Raw genomic sequence first — 16,312 nt, forward strand, 5'->3', positions numbered from 1 at the left:
GGTGTGGATGTGCTTTTTTCGTGCAAACGACCTGGGTTCGATTCCACCTTTTGCTGTCCGACTTTTTCCCATCCTGTTTCCTTTCTCCACTATCGCGTAATATTTTTTTTAATACGACTTACAGTATAACAATAAATATAAATGAATATAAAGGTTGATTTTCTCGCAGTGATTTGGTCACATTTAAGTAAAAATGTTTTTTGGTGGAAGCCATAGTTTTAATGCAGTTAACAATGGTGTTACTACAATAATATGGTGTTAATATAGTAACCATGTTTTAATTTTGTGGTTACTATGATTTTTACTACAAAATACCATGGTGATACTATAGTTACAGTAGTAAAACCATGATACATTTTTGTAAGGGAAGGTTAGGCTTAGGTTTAGGGGTAGGGGTTGGTATAAGGTGTCTGTGGGAGTCTAAATAAACACAATAAATATGTTGCAGTGATGCCCCTATGCTGTATGTTACAGCATACAAATAGCATCTTACATTATTTACACTTAGTGCAAAAAAATATGCTTTTTGTTGCTGTTTACACTTAGGGCCCTATTTTAAGAGTGCTATGCATAGTGCTTTACCATAAGTCATAAACGCAAAGTCAGTGGGCATGGCAATGAAGACTTAGCGCATGCTGGCATGAAAACACCAAAGCTTCATGGTGCTAATGGGCTTGGTCAAGTGCAATTTAATTTGGAGGTTCTTCTCCAGTTATTGCGCTGTCTGTGTCCTATTATATAGTCATTCCCTCAAGCACCAGTGATATAAACAAAAGCAGCACATTCATGAGAAGCTGGTAGTGTAATTGGACTGTATGCAATGAATTAGAATAATAGAAATATGGACACACTCCTTTTTATATGTTTATAGAAAATGTTATACTCATCAGGATTTGAATGTATGCTCCTGTGACGGGTCTCCCGTTTTCCTACTAAGACCGGCCAGTGGGAGGCTCATCACCAAAATCTGTTTCACCTGTTTTGTCCTCTATAAAGCTGACTGTTTGTTAGTGTGAGGAGAAGAGACTTTTCCTGTGGCTGTTGTCTGTTTGGTTCCTTTGTTCTTTTGTGTTTGGTTTTGTTTTGTTTATGTTGCCTACATAGTGAGTATTGTTTCAATGGTTTATTGCCATTGTACACACTACACTTATACTTATGCATTTGCTGACACTACTGATAAACACATTGCTTATCATTTAATCTATTTCTTTATAGTGATCAAATAAACATGTTTCACTTTATGCAAACCTGACGATTCACTGTGTCCTCCTTTAATTTGTCACGGCTTTGAGCTGGTTGTGACACCGTTAAATTATTGATAAATGATTGTATCAGCACACACTTCACTTCTAGCTGTCGATTTTGATTTTGAACAATGAAACTAATTTATTGAAATGAAAAATTCAACCAGAAATATATTTGAATTCAAATTACAATTCAAACAAAGCAAAAATCTAATAAAAATAAGGAAACAGTAAAAAAAAAAAAAAAAAAATCATACCAAATCCAAACATTTTATCCTCTCCAGCTTCTTTGACCAGCACCATTTGCAGTGACTTAAAAATCACTCTATGACAACAGGTGTAAAAATACCAATACAATTGGGCACGTGCCAGACAGTATATGTTGGAGCGGCAGTTTTTGTCACGGGCATTGCGCGTGCGCGATCTCCGGACGTCGAAGCACTATTGGGGGTGTTGTTCTATCTCTCTTGGGCCGCCCTCAGTGGCTGGGCCCCTGAAAGCTGTCCCCTTTTCCCCCCTTATGGGTGGGCCTGTTTACAGTACATACAATACACCCACATTTTGCGCGCATACACCCACAGTTACATTAAACACTCCAACCCACGCCCACTTGCGCTTTGTGCTTGCACAAAAATTCCACTTAGAAATAGTGCGCTCATGAAAATTGGATAAGACGTAGTGCTGTTAATGTAGTGACACTAGGGGTTCGATCTTGAGAGGCGAGTGAAATTTGCATGCCACTCTCCGCCCCGGACATACGGGTATAAAAGGAGATGGCTTGCACCACTCATTCAGATTTTTTCTTCGGAGCCGAATGCATTTATTGTGTTCATCCCATCACCTACGCTTACGCTGCTGGATTTTACACCGCATATCAGCGGTCACCCACGCACGGTCGATTGTTGTGCTTCCCCTGGGTGCTTCGGCGGCCGAGTCTACAGGTGCTAAAAAAGTATATTCTAAAGAGTACATTTTCTACTAAAAGAGCTCGCACAAACGATTGCTGTCTTTTTAAAGATGACCTTTCGCCTTTGTGCTACTGGATGTGGCTGTTATCTCTCCCCTCCAGATAGCCATGAAATCTGTCTCGAGTGCTTGGAGCGCCAGCACGCCAAGGCAGCTTTCATGGAGGGGTTATGTTCTCATTGCAAGAACATGCCCATAAGAACGTTACGGTCGCGGCTCACTTCCTTCTTCGTGAAGCAAGGAGCCACGCGGCTGCTCAGGTGGCCGGGTTGGCGAGCACCGCGGGCGATCTGGATGAGGACATGGGAGCGTTTCTGCCGGCTCAGCCCCCGAGGACCTCCCATCCCCCAGCATGCTCGTTCTACCCGGACGAGCTGTCGAGCGATGCAGGCGGTCTGCCTCTGGTCAGATTTAATGTCTCGTTCGTGGCTCGGAGTTATCGGTTGCAGCATCAGAGGGTGGGCTTCTGCTGTCGGAAGCGGACGAATCTTCTGAGCTCCCGCTCAAGGGCGGTAGAGCTCAGGATGAGGTGGATGCTGAGATAGCAGCCGTGCTTGCCCGGGCGGCTACGAACATCGGGCTAAAGTGGAACCTTCCACCTTTCCCTGAGTGTTCGCAGCTGGATGATTGGTTTGGGAGCATGACTCACGGCCGTGCCCCGCCCTGGTGCCTTTCTTCCAGGAAGTGCACGAGGAGCTAACGAAGTCGTGGAAGGCACCTTTTTCTGCCCGTACATGCTTCGCACGGTTCGTCCATCCTAACTACCCTCAGCGGCGGAGCAGCTAAGGGATACGTCGAGCTTCCCCAGGTAGAGCGCGCTGTAGCTGTGCATTTATGCCCGCAGGGTGCAGCTACCTGGAGGGACCGACCAAGGCTCCCTTCCAAGTCCTGTAAGTTCTCTTCCTTGTTGATGACGGAGGCTTACAAGGCCGTGGGTCAGGCCACCTCTGCCCTGCATGCCATGGCCATCCTGCAGGTCCACCAGGCCAAGGCGTTGAAAGATCTGAAGAGGGTAGAACTGACCCAGGGCTCTTGCAGGAACTTCATACCGCAACCGACCTCACCCTACGGGCGACGAAGGTCACGGCACGCACCCTGGGCCAGACGATGTCCACTCTAGTGGTCCAAAAGCGGCACCGGTGGCTCAACCTTGCGGAGATGTGTGACGCTGAGAAGGTTCGCTTTCTCGATGCGCCCATCTCCCAAGGGGGGCTTTTTGGCGACACTGTCGAGGACTTCGCCCATCAGTTCTTGATGGTGAGGAAGCAGACAGAGGTGATCAAACACATCTTGCCGCGGCGCAACTCGGCCGCCTTCAGGAAAACAGGTAAGTATGCTAGTCTCTGGGGCCACTTGCCCGCCCCAGCCACCGGCCACCGTTGCAGGCTTGTGGAGCAGTACATCCCCCGAGTTGTCTTTCCGGCGGGGCGCCTGCTCTGCCTTGCCGCGAACCACCCTCCCCGGGCGCGATAAATCCAGTCATTCCCTTGGTGCCGCTGGCACGGAGCCTGGAGTCCTGGTTAGCGCTCTCCAGCCCTTCGCGGTGGCTCATCAGGGCGATTCATCTCGGCTACACAATCCAGTTTGCCAGACGCCCACCCAGGTTCAGTGGCATCCTCTCCACTTCGGTGCGGGGTGATGGTGCCTCCATCCTCTGGGCGGAGGTTGCTACCCTTCTGGCGAAGGGAGCAATAGAACCTGTCCCCTTAGCAGAGTCACACAAGGGCTTTTACAGCCCTTATTATATGGTGACCAAGAGATGTTGGGTCGCACCCAATTTTGGACCTGCGTGCCTTGAACAAGGCCTTACACAGGCTTCCGTTCAGGATGTTAATGCAGAAGCGCATCCTGGCATCAGTACGACATCAGGATTGGTTCGCAGCTATCGACCTGAAGGACGCGTATTTTCACGTATCGATCCTTCCTCGACACAGACCCTTTCTTCGGTTTGCCTTCAAGGGATGAGCATACCATTACAAGGTCCTCCCCTCCGGTCTGTCCCTGTCCCCTCATGTCTTTACCAAGGTCACAGAGGCTGCCCTGGCCCCGCTAAGGGAGAAGGGCATATGCATTCTCAATTAAAAATCTAAAAGCTAAAAGCTTTAGCCAGAAGGTAGCTGCACCAGTGAAAAAATTTCAGAGGCTCCTGGGGCATATGGCATCCTCAGCGGCAGTTCTCCCCCTCGGGTTGATGCTTATGAGACCACTTCAGCACTGGCTACAGACTTGAGTCCCGAGGTGGGCATGGCGCCACGGCACCCAGCGTGTGACTCTCACACCACAGTGCCATCAGACTTTCAGTCCTTGGTCAGACCTGGCATTTCTACGGACGGGCATTCCCTTAGAGCAGGTCTCAAGGCGCGTCGTGGTCATGACAGTGTTGCTGGCAGTATTGCTGACCCTGTGGAGGCTTCGGCCGTTGATTCAGGGCAAGCATGTGTTGGTCCGGACCGACAACACAGCGACCGTGGCGTACATAAACCACCAAGGCGGCATACGCTCACGTCGCATGTCGCAACTTGTTTGCCGCCTCCTCCTTTGGAGTCAGTGGATGTTGAAGTCTCTGTGAGTCACTCACCTTCCGGGTGTCCTCAACCGTGCAGCAGATGCGCTCTCACGGCAGGTAAAGCTCCGCGGGGAGTGGAGACTCTACCCCCACATAGTCCAGCTGATTTTGGAGAGATTCGGGGAGGCACAGGTAGACCTGTTCGCCTTCTGAGAGTCCTCTAACTGCCCCCTTTGGTACTCCCTGTCCGAGGCTCCACTCGGCATGGATGCCTTGGTTCACAGCTGGCCTTGGGGGCTACGCAAGTATGCATTTCCTCCAGTGAGCCTCATTGCACAGACTCTGTGCAAAGTCAGGGAGGATGGGCAGCAAGTCCTGTTTGTTGGCCCAACCGGACTTGGTTCTCAGATCTGATGCTCCTGGCAGTAGCCCCTCCCTGGCGCTTTCTCCTGAGGCAGGACCTTCTTACTCAGGGGCAGGGCACGCTCCGGCACACGCCGCCAGACCTCTGGAACCTCCACATCTGGCTCCTGGACAGGACACGGAAGACCTAGCGGACCTTCCACCAGCGGTGGTAAATACGATCACTCAGACCAGAGCCCCCTCTATGAGGCGGCTGTATGCCTTGAAGTGGCATCTCTTTGTGAACTGGTGTTCTTCCCGTGGGGAAGACCCACAGAGTTGCGCGGTCGGGTCTGTGCTGTCTTTTCTACAGGAAGGGCTGGAGAGATAGCTGTCTACCTCTACCCTGAAGGTGTACGTGGCTGCTATAGCAGTGTATCATGATACACTGGATGGGAGACCCTCACGACAGCACAACCTGATCACCACGTTCCTCAAAGGCGCAAGGAGGTTGAATCCGCATAGACCGCGCCTGATTCCCTCTTGGGATCTCTCTGTGGTCCTACCTGCCCTACGGAGAGCCCCCTTTGTGTCCCTAGAGCAGGCTGAGCTCAGCACTTTGTCACTGAAGACAGCCCTCCTGGTGGCACTCATTTCTATCAAGAGGGTGGGGGACTTACAGGTGCTTTCTGTCACCAGTGAATGCTTGGAGTTCGGGCCGGCACACTCTCATGTGATCTTGAGACCCCGGCCCGGTTACGTGCCCAAAGTTCCCACCACTCCCTTTCAGGACCAGGTGGTGAACCTGCAAGCGCTCCCTTCAGAGGAGGAAGGCCCGGCCTTGTCATTTCTATGTCCAGTTCGTGCCCTGTGTGTCTATCTGGACCGCGCACAGAGCTTCAGACGCTCGGAGCAGCTCTTGTCTGCTTTGGAGGGCAGCAGAAGGGGAAAGCTGTCTCCAAACAGAGGTTGGCCCATTGGATTGTGGATGCCATTTCCTTGGCTTACCAGACCTGCCGTGCCCCTTGGGAGTCCAGGCACACTCCACTAGAGGTGTTGCATCCTCCTGGGCACTGGCAAGGGGGGCCTTTCCAGCAGACATATGCAGAGCTGCGGGTTGGGCTACACCCAATACCTTTGCGAGGTTTTACAACATACACATAGAACCGGTTTCATCCCGAGTGTTACAGGGTAACAGCAGGTAGGCTGGGCAGCAGGTTGGGTGTACCGTGTACTCAGGTTCAGTGCTCAATACGTGGTGATTTCCCTCTGGGTAATCTCATGTGATGCATTTCCAATGTTCGGTTTCCCCTCAGGTGAACCCTGCGTTTCCCCTCATCAGAGCTTCACTCTGCTTCGGCCTCTGTTGCTGTGTACCCTCTCCATAGATAGGGTCCTCCCAGTGGCATCATTACATATGTGAACTTCCCCGTTGGTAAGTCCATGTGAGGTTTTCTCCACATGTTAACCTCCCTCTGGTAGGATGTGGTCTCTGCAGTGCCCTCCCTCCTGGAGAGTGAACAGCACTTCCCAGCATTATTCCAGAAGGTGCTCGGCGGGAAATTGCATAACAGCAAATATCAGGAAAGGCCATCACCTGTAGCCTCCTTGGGTAAGTGCCTCCTCCCCCCTTAATTGGACTAGGGAGACGCCTTACCTAACTCGCTGGAAGGTCACTCACTGCGAGGCACGTAGCAGCTTGCCCGTGTCCACTCTTCCGTACCTCGTGACATGGTTCAGCGCCTGCGGCATTTCCTATAGGAACCCCTAGTGTCACTACATCAACACAACGTCGAGTGAGTGACAGACAGGGAATGTCTAGGTTACTGGTGTAACCTCTGTTCCCTGATGGAGGGAACGAGATGTTGTTTCCCTCCTGACATGGCACTGAACCGGCCGCTGACATGGCCGGGACTCTCTATTGGCTCCTCAGCATAAATCTGAATGAGTGTTGCACACCATCTCCTTTTATACCCATATGTCCAGGGTGGAGAGTGGCATGCAAATTCCACTCTGCAATTCTCATTGGCCTTTTCTAATTTAAGCAAAGGTGATTGGGGCTCTCAAGATCAAACCCCTAGTGTCACTACATCGACACAACGTCTTGTTACCTCCATTAGGGAACAGAGGTTACACCAGTAACCTAGACGTTTTGCACACTCATGAAAATAGAGCCTTTAGTGTAAATTGCATCTATCGCTATTTGCACATGCACTTGCACTTAGTGCAAATAGCCTCTGCCTTTTTTTAAGGACCTAAGTCATGATACAGTATATCTATATTTTACCATACCATATAACAATTCCTTGCCATTGGCATTAACCTTATTGTCCATACTGAACAGATAGTGATTTTGGATTATGATTTAGAATGGAATTACTCATTTGTGGCCTGCAACGGACTGTCAACTTGACCATGAGTGGGTATTAAGTGCTTATCTCCAGTAATGACTCTGAAAAAGCTAAAAGATAATTGTTTAGTTATGTCCAGGTTTCAGATACCTACTTACACAAGTTTATTGAGGGCTAGGAAATTGGAATTTATCTAGGTATGCACTCTCATTGAAGACCGGAACAATAACCCATTTAAATAACATTCCCTCATGTGCTGGGTTCCATTCGGTTGACCTTGTGACCCACAGGAGTCACTTTGTTAAGTCAATCAAGCACACAACATAATGCTGGAGAGGATACTTAACACATACTTCACCTGACATTTTGTCAGCAAAGTGTTTCAGTGACGGCGCGCACACACGCTATCTACTGAACCATGAATAATATTTTGTCTCAGGGTTGACTGCTGAAATTCTGCAGATGCCTAGCATATCTCATCTCCTGAGTTCATTAACGTTTAATCAAAGTTCTAAACGTGCCAGAGATTATCCTGAAAAATTTAAAAGGCAGTGTGTGAGATGGCAGCGCATCTGTCAGTGCTTGTCAGACCTGCCTTGGGCAGATGAACGTGTGTCTCTTCAGTGTGGCTAATTAACATTTCCCTCTGTGCTTTCTCTGCTACTGTTGCTGCCCAATTAGTGTACCAATGGACAGAAATCTATGTATTCCGATCAGTTTTTGCTTAAACCATTTATTACCTTACACCAATCAAGGAAATCTGTTAAGGCATTGACATGACAATACACGTCGTCGCTTAATGCCCTGGCACATTCACGGTGAAGTGCTTCTTTGTTCTTTGCTCAGAGCCAAAAAGAAGTTTGAAACAGCTGAGCAACAACATACTGTTTGCGAAAATTCAGACACCGGCCACGCTGCAGGGGGAGCCGTTTAGAGGAGCTTTTAAATATGAGGACACGCAAGACTACCGGTACATGTAAAACATCAACTAATATGACATAAAAATGTGCTATCAATGACTTCATGCCTCATTCTATGAGTGGAATTCACACAAGATAAGTAAAAGAAGCTGTCTTAACTACTCAATAATGATTTAAAGGGCGTGCAGCGAAGCCATTATCTGTGTTTGTATCTGTATCTGTTCGTATGACAAAATTATCTGTATCTTTCTCTGTATTCAGATAGAACCAAGTGTGGGCGGGGCATAAAACAGAAGTGCGTCAATACTAAATGAAATGCCCATTTTTAAATGTTACTCTTAAATTTATAGTTTCTATTAATAAAATATGCCTTGTATATGCCTTTTCATAATAATAGCCTAATAATAATAATAATAATAATAATAATAATGGTAACACTTTATTTGGATGGTCCCAAGTAGATATTTAACTGACTATAAGTAACTTATCAACTGGCTTGCTATACCTAGTAAACAGTGTTTCAACAATGTTTCAACAAACATTCAGTAGACTATCAATAGCCTGTATAACAGCAGCAAAATAACAGCTTATTAACTGACTTGCTATAGCTAGTAAACAGTGTTTCAACAAACATTCAGTAGATTTTCAGTAGCCTGTATATAGATCTTTATTAATGACCTTTTAATGAATTGATGTTCTCAACAATAATGTAAGTAGGTCATTAATAGAGATCTATATACAGGCTACTGAAAGTCTACTGAATGTTTGTTGAAACACTGTTTACTAGCTATAGCAAGTCAGTTGATAAGTCACTTATAGTCAGTTAAATATCTACTTGGGACCATCCAAATAAAGTGTTACCATAATAATAATAATAATAATAATTATTATTATTATACAACTTATTTACAACTTATTACAGTTTGTCTGTGCATGTATAAAAACATTATTCTGAAGGCAGCAGATGTCAAGTAAAATGTGAAATGTCAAACACACATTTTGCAGAGAATAATCAATACAAATACATTTAAAGAAATGAAAATAAAATCAATACAGCCTACAAACAGGTGAAAGTCCCATAAATCTATCAGGGATTTTTATGATAAGATGCCATTATTTAGTTTAATAATAATAATAATAATAATACATTTATATAGCACCTCACCAGAGGTAGCACAGTTTAAAGAAGAAGCAAAAATAGATGGAGCATGTTTAAGTTTTTTCATTTTAAATAAGGAGGAATATTCCTAATAGATGAATACTCTATGGAGCATTTAAACCTTTATGGAGCATTTTAATTTTTTTTTTCGGAATAAAGTTTTAACCAGATAATTTCCATAATCGCTGATATGGACATAAATGTGGTCAACTTTAAAACACGGATAGATGAGCTTCGACGTGAAATCATCACTTCAGGTCAGGAATTTAACATCACACTCAGGTTTAGGCTATAAATAAATACATGGGAATAACTTGTGGATTGTGTGATACATTAACATAGACATGTCAAGAAGTGGAAAGTGTATATGATGTCGTATCTTAATGTTACACTTGATCAGCTCCAGACGTGCACAATTAATGGAGACCACAAACGGAGTCGAGACCACACCCATTCCAATTTGAAATCACAATGTGCGTATTTTCATCCATAAGGTTTACACTTTAGAAATATTGGCTGCACAGATTCATAAATTCGTTGTAATTTTGTATATGTTTATTTAAATTATCACTATATCCTTGTGCCTCTTAGATAATCAGTCATACGAATATTTTTTATATTATTCGGATGAATCCATTATTCGTTTTGAAGTCATTATTTGAGCCTTTCCGAATAAGGCATTCGGCTTCGGGCACATCCCTATTTAAAGTAATATGTGTGCAGTAGATAATGTGTAATTTTGTCACGGCTCTGGTAAGTTTGTCAGTATGTTTTGTTATTTTCTCTCCCTCATGTCTCGCAGGCGCTGCCGGCATGCATGATCAGTGTTTCCATGGGAACACTGATTGTTCCCAGGGGAATGCTGATCATGCCACTAATTAGCATGCTAGCAGCACCTGGTTCTCCACTAATTCACTCCCTTCTTAAGCCCTTCATGTTCTCAGTATCTTTGCAAGATTATTATTTGATGTGAAGTAATTTACCTCACTCTCTCTGCCTAGTTGGTCCTGTCTCATGTATCTGTTTGATTGCCTGTCTCTGCCCGCATTTAGGGAGTGTGGTTGCCTTCCAGTTTGCTGTATGCTTGTTCTCTGCACCTCACTACGTTCTATGGAGGATTCTTATGAATCTGTTCCTGACTTCCACAACGTACACACTCGCCTGCGAACACACTCTTCACGGATTGCCCATTTCGCGGCCATGGCGTGCACGCATCTTCAAACCCCTCCCCACAACTGCATCCTCAGTCTTCCCCAGCAAAGTTAAAGTTAATATTTATTGTTAATAAATCCTTTGAACTGTTCCTCTGCTCTTGGGCATCTTTGTTTCGCTCTCTGACAGCACAATCTAGCCAAGTATGGACCCAGTGTAGGAATCTACTCTTCGCTCTGCCCTCTCTCAGCAGGACATTTACTGGGACGTCAGCAGGATAAAATCTCTGTATCTATCCGAGCTCTGGAAATGATGGCATCGCAGCACGCTGAGCTCACCTCTGTCGTGCAACAACTCCGCCTACCTCCCAATGCTGGTCCCACTCAGGAAGCATCCTCACCAGCTCTGGCGGTTCCCCACATTTCTGGGCACTCAGAGGCTCGTATCCCTCCTCCAACCCCGTTTTCAGGTGAGGCGGGATCCTGTAGCACATTCCTTTCACAATGTTCCCTGTTCTTCACGTTACAGCGCTCTGCTTTCCCATCTGAGACAATGAAGGTGGCTTGTGTGATCACACAATCAATCGGTGAATGGGGGACTGCCATGTGGGACAACAGACATCCCCATTGTTCCTCTTTTCACACTTTCTCCATGGAGCTCCACCGAGTTTTTGATCGCTCGGCTCAACGTCGGGAGGCGGCAAGGGTCATATCTGGACTGTCTCAAGGAGATTGACGAGTCTCAGATTATTTTATCAAGTTTTGCACCCTGGCTGCTTCTTGTGAGTGGAATGACCATGCCATTGTGGGACCGGTTTCTGCATGGGCTTTCCGACAACATCCAGGACGTAATTTATCCTTTGGACCAGCCTCCACGCTTCGATGATTTGGTGGATCTGGCTATCCGAGTCGATCAATGCCTGGCCCTATGCCGTCTCCGCCTTCACACCGCTCTCAACCTACTCGGGCGGCTGGCCATCCTACCCGGTCTGCTTCTTCAGCCTGGTCACCAGAATCACGGCCCAACACAGAGCCCATGCAAGTCGGAAGAACTCAGATTTCACATAGGGAGAAGCAGCGACGCTTCGTTAATGGACTATGCTTTCATTGTGCCCGGTCTGGTCATCTCTCTGCATCCTGTCTGGTAAAAGACACCGCTTGTCAGTAGGAAGGGGGTTACTGGCGAGCACAACACCTTTAGACAAAACCCCCGGACTTCGGACACTTCTCCCAACCTGGCTGCAGTATGGATCTACCTGTCACACGGTCTCAGCTCTGGTGGATTCCAGAGCCGAAGGAAACTTTATGGACATCGACTTGGCTTCCAAATGGTGGCTTCCTATGGTCCAGTTGGATGAACCTATCACCGCTCCCACACCCTCAGTGGCATGCCCCTGTTCGTCATCACCTAGTCCACCAAGCCAGTCACCTTCATCTCTGGAAATTATATAGAGCAGCTGTCCTTTTACCTGATCCAATCTCCATCGGCACCGGTAGTGTTGGGGCATCCTTGGTTGGTAATGCACAATCCACACATAGACTGTTCTTGCTTGGACACTGTTCTTGCCTGGAGTCCTTACTGTTTGTCGCAACATTCTTAATTCTGTCTTAATTCTGCTGTCTCCCCAGTCCAGTCTTGTGTTTCATTGCAGGATGTACCGGCAGATTTATCCGGAGTACCACTGGCCAACCATGAATTGAGGTTGGTGTTCACCCGGTCCTGTGCCGCGACCCTTCCTCCTCATCGCCCGTATGACTGTGCGATTAAATTGCTTTCTGGCACCTCGCCTCCTGAGGGATGGCTGTATTTGCTCTCAGCTCCCGAGAAGGAGGCCATAAACAGGTATATCAATGATTCTCAGGCAGCCGGTCTCATCCACCCTTCCTTGTCGCTGGTAGGGGCGGGGTTCTTCTTCATGGAGAAGAAGGATGACTCGCTTAGACCCTGTATAGATTATCAGGGGCTGAATGACATCACAGTGAAGAATCACTATCCTTTGCCATTGATGTCCACAGCTTTCGAACTGTTGCAGGGAGTGTCCGTATTGATGAAGTTGGACTTATGCAATGCTTATCACCTTGTCCAGATTAGGAGGGGAAGTTGGCTTTTAACATCCATAGGGGGCTCTTTGAATATTTGGTCATACCTTTCTGAATGGTCAACGCCCCCGCCGTCTTCCAGGGGCTCGTAAATGATGTGCTTAAAGATATGGTTGATCATTTTGTGTTTGTCTATCTTGATGATATTCTGATCTTCCCCCAGAATATCCAGGACCATGTTCAGCATGTCAGGCAGTTGCTTCAGTGACAACTAGAGAATCGGCTGTTCGTCAAGGCTGAGAAGTGCGCTTATCATACACAGTCATTTCCGTTCCTGCGGTTCATTGTTTCATCTGAGGGAGTGCGCATGGACCCTGCTAAGGCCAGAGCGGTCTCCAATTGGCCAACCCCAGATTTTCACAAGGCTTTGCAGAGGTTTCTGGGGTTTGCTAATTTCTATCGGAGATTAATTAGGAATTACAGCCAACTCACCGTGCCTCTGACGGATCAACTCCACCCACACTGACTTTTGTTGGTCCCCGCGAGCTGAGGCCACGTTTTCTAAGTTAAAGGAGTGGTTTTCTACCATACCCATCCATGTAACTCCCGATCCTGCAAGTCAGTTTGTGGTGGAGATGGATGCGTCTGAGGTTGTCGCACCGATTTTCCTCAGATGGAATGTTGCCTCCATGTGCCTTTTTTTCCGCACCGCTTAACACCAGCAGAACAGAACTACAATGTTGGTAAATGAGAATTGCTGACTGTCCGGTTGGCCTTTGACGAGTGGCGTCATTGGTTAAAGGGTTCGGGGGTACCTTTCGTGGTCTGGACTGATCATAAGAACCTAGAGTATATCCGTAGTGCCAAATGCCTTAACTCTATGCAGGCTTGCTGGGCACTATATTTTACACATTATAATTTTGTTTTTTCATATCGCCCGGGCTCTAAGAACATGAAGCATGAATCTTTGTCTCGATGTTTCGAGGTCGAGACCCCCACCGTTCTACCGGATACCTTTCTACCCGTTACTCGAGTGGTGGGCATGGTATCCTGGGAGGTGGAGGCTAAAGTCTGTGCTGCGCTACAAAACGCTGCGCACCGCTACGTGCCCAGTGGGTCGGTTAATTGTCCCATGGTCAGTTCGGATGCATGTCCTACAGTGGGGTCACTCATCCAGCGAATCAAGAACTGGAAAAAGCCCTGCGCTGTGTGGCCTCCCATAATCCGTCTTCTTGGAGTGATCATTCAGTCTGGGTTGAGTATGCCCAGAACTTCTTGCAGTTATCATCTACGGGGTTATCACTCTTCCAGTGCAGCCTCGGTTATCAGCCCCCTCTGTTCCCCGCACAAGAACCTAACGTCCAGGTCCCGTCCACCCACGCCTTAATTCAGAGGTGCCGACGCACCTGGAAAGCCACCAGAGAAGCCCTCAAACAGATTGGTGCTTGTGTTAAGAGGTCAGCAGACCGGCACCGGTCTAAGCCCCCAGGTTACGTGTGCAGGCAGAAGGTTTGGTTGTCCTCTAAGGACATTCCACTCCGACTCTCCTCACATAAGCTGGGTCCAAAGTGTATTGGGCCATTTCCCATCAACAAGGTCATTAGTCCGGTGGCGTTTTGTCTTAAACTACCTCCTCACCTCAAGCACATTCACCCTGTTTTTCACATCTGCAAATTAAGCCTGCTTTACGCTCTAATTTACACCCCACCACACCCGTCCCACCTCCTCCGTGTCTTGTTGAGGGCTCTCCGGCATACACGGTTAGTCGATATCAGGCAGAGGGGCAGAGGGTTCCCATACCTGCTTGACTGGGAGGGTTATGGACCTGAGGAGAGATGTTGGGTCCTGGCTCGGGACATCCTGGACCGTGCCATCATAGACCAGTTTCACCTCCAGCAAGGTAATTCTGCAGGGGGAAATGTCATGGCTCCGGTGAGTTTGTCGGTTTGTTTTTAATATTTTCTCTCCCTCATGACTCGCAGGCGCTGCCAGCATGCATGATCAGTGTTTTTATGGAAACATTGATTGTTCCCAGGGAAACACTGATCATGCCGCTAATTAGTGTGCTAGCAGCAACTGGTTCTCCAGTAATTCACTCCCTTCTTAAGCCCTTCGTGTTCTCAGTATGCTAGATTGTTGTTTGATGTGAAGTAACTTCACTCTTTCTGCCTAGTTGGTCCTGTCTCATGTATCTGTTTGGTTGCCTGTCTCTGCCCGCGTGTCGGGAGTTTGGTTGCCTTCCAGTTTGCTGTATGCTTGTTCTCTGCGCTCATGAGTCTTCAACGGACTCCTTGTCTCTGCCTGCATGTCGGGAGATTGATTGCCTTCCAGTCTGCTGGCCATTGTTCTCTGCCCCTCACTACACTCCTACGGAGGATTCCTATGAATCTGCTCCTAACTTCCACAACGCACACACTCGCCTACGAACACACTCTTCACGGATTGCCCATTGCGCAGCCACGGCATGCACGCATCCTCAAACCCCTCCCTGCAACTGCAGCCGGTGCTGGGATCCTCAGTCTTTGCCAGCACAGTGAAAATTAATATTTATTGTTAATAAATCCTTTGAACAGTTCCTTTGCTTTTGGGTCTCATTGTCTCACTCTCATTCTCTGACAAATTTGTAATGTTTACCTTTTTCATTCAAATGAAATGACTGAATTTGCTGCAGCTTTTCTCAAATATTGCAATGCAAAACTTTTGGTGAAAACTCACAAATCATCATTGCATACCTGTGTAATTTATGTCAATGACAGTGCAAATGCAAATATATGTAAATATTTTAGCGCACAATAAATGTATATACAGTTAGTAAGCAATAAAAATAATAAAAACTTTTCACTTTAATTTAACTTTTGTGTTCTTGGCCATTGCGAGTTCATACATACAGGGTTAATGACACACAGTGACACAGAGGTGGAGTCGAGGAGGAAATGCTTACTCTTTTACTGTGGAGATGATAGAATGGCAGCTGTGCAGATGTATGTCATGACTACTTCAAGCTTTTCAAGCATTTGTTTTGCCACTAACCTAGTTTCCATGCACTTTTCGAACTGTTTTGTTATTGACAAAGTGAAAATGCGTAAAACAATGTTTGCGAAATTTGTCGTCTTCTGCCTGTTTCCATTCAAATGGCCTTTTATCGATAAAAATGGTGTGCGTGATGATGTCATGCTTAAAAAAACACTTTGTCGCATAAGTTTTGGTTTATCGCAAAAGAAATCTGCCCTTAAACCGTTTTCATACAGAAATGTGTGTATATTGCTAATTGTGTACTTTTCGCCTCCCAGATGTTCCTAATATTTCCGCCCCGAGGTCTTTGTAAAATGGGGAGAGTATTGAGACAATTCATTTAAATTAGCCAGCTTATTGTCATTTTAATTTCGCTATCAGAGGAGGAATTGCAATCAAAAGGGAGCAGTTGCTCTTCTGATAGGACTGTAATATTGGTGCTTCTGATGTTGCGCCTATTGCAGGTTGTCACCGGTTCTGACCCAAAAGCGAATCGTCATGGCCCTGTTCAAGCTGGCAACCTGCACCAAATAGTTGGGCAAACTTTCAGTCTTAGTATAAGGATCATCCATCGATGTGTATATAGCTATTAAAGAAAAATTGATGCGGTGTAATATCAGG

The sequence above is a fragment of the Myxocyprinus asiaticus genome, chromosome 11 (genome assembly GCF_019703515.2).
Source record: "Myxocyprinus asiaticus isolate MX2 ecotype Aquarium Trade chromosome 11, UBuf_Myxa_2, whole genome shotgun sequence".
Taxonomy (NCBI): Eukaryota; Metazoa; Chordata; class Actinopteri; order Cypriniformes; family Catostomidae; genus Myxocyprinus; species Myxocyprinus asiaticus.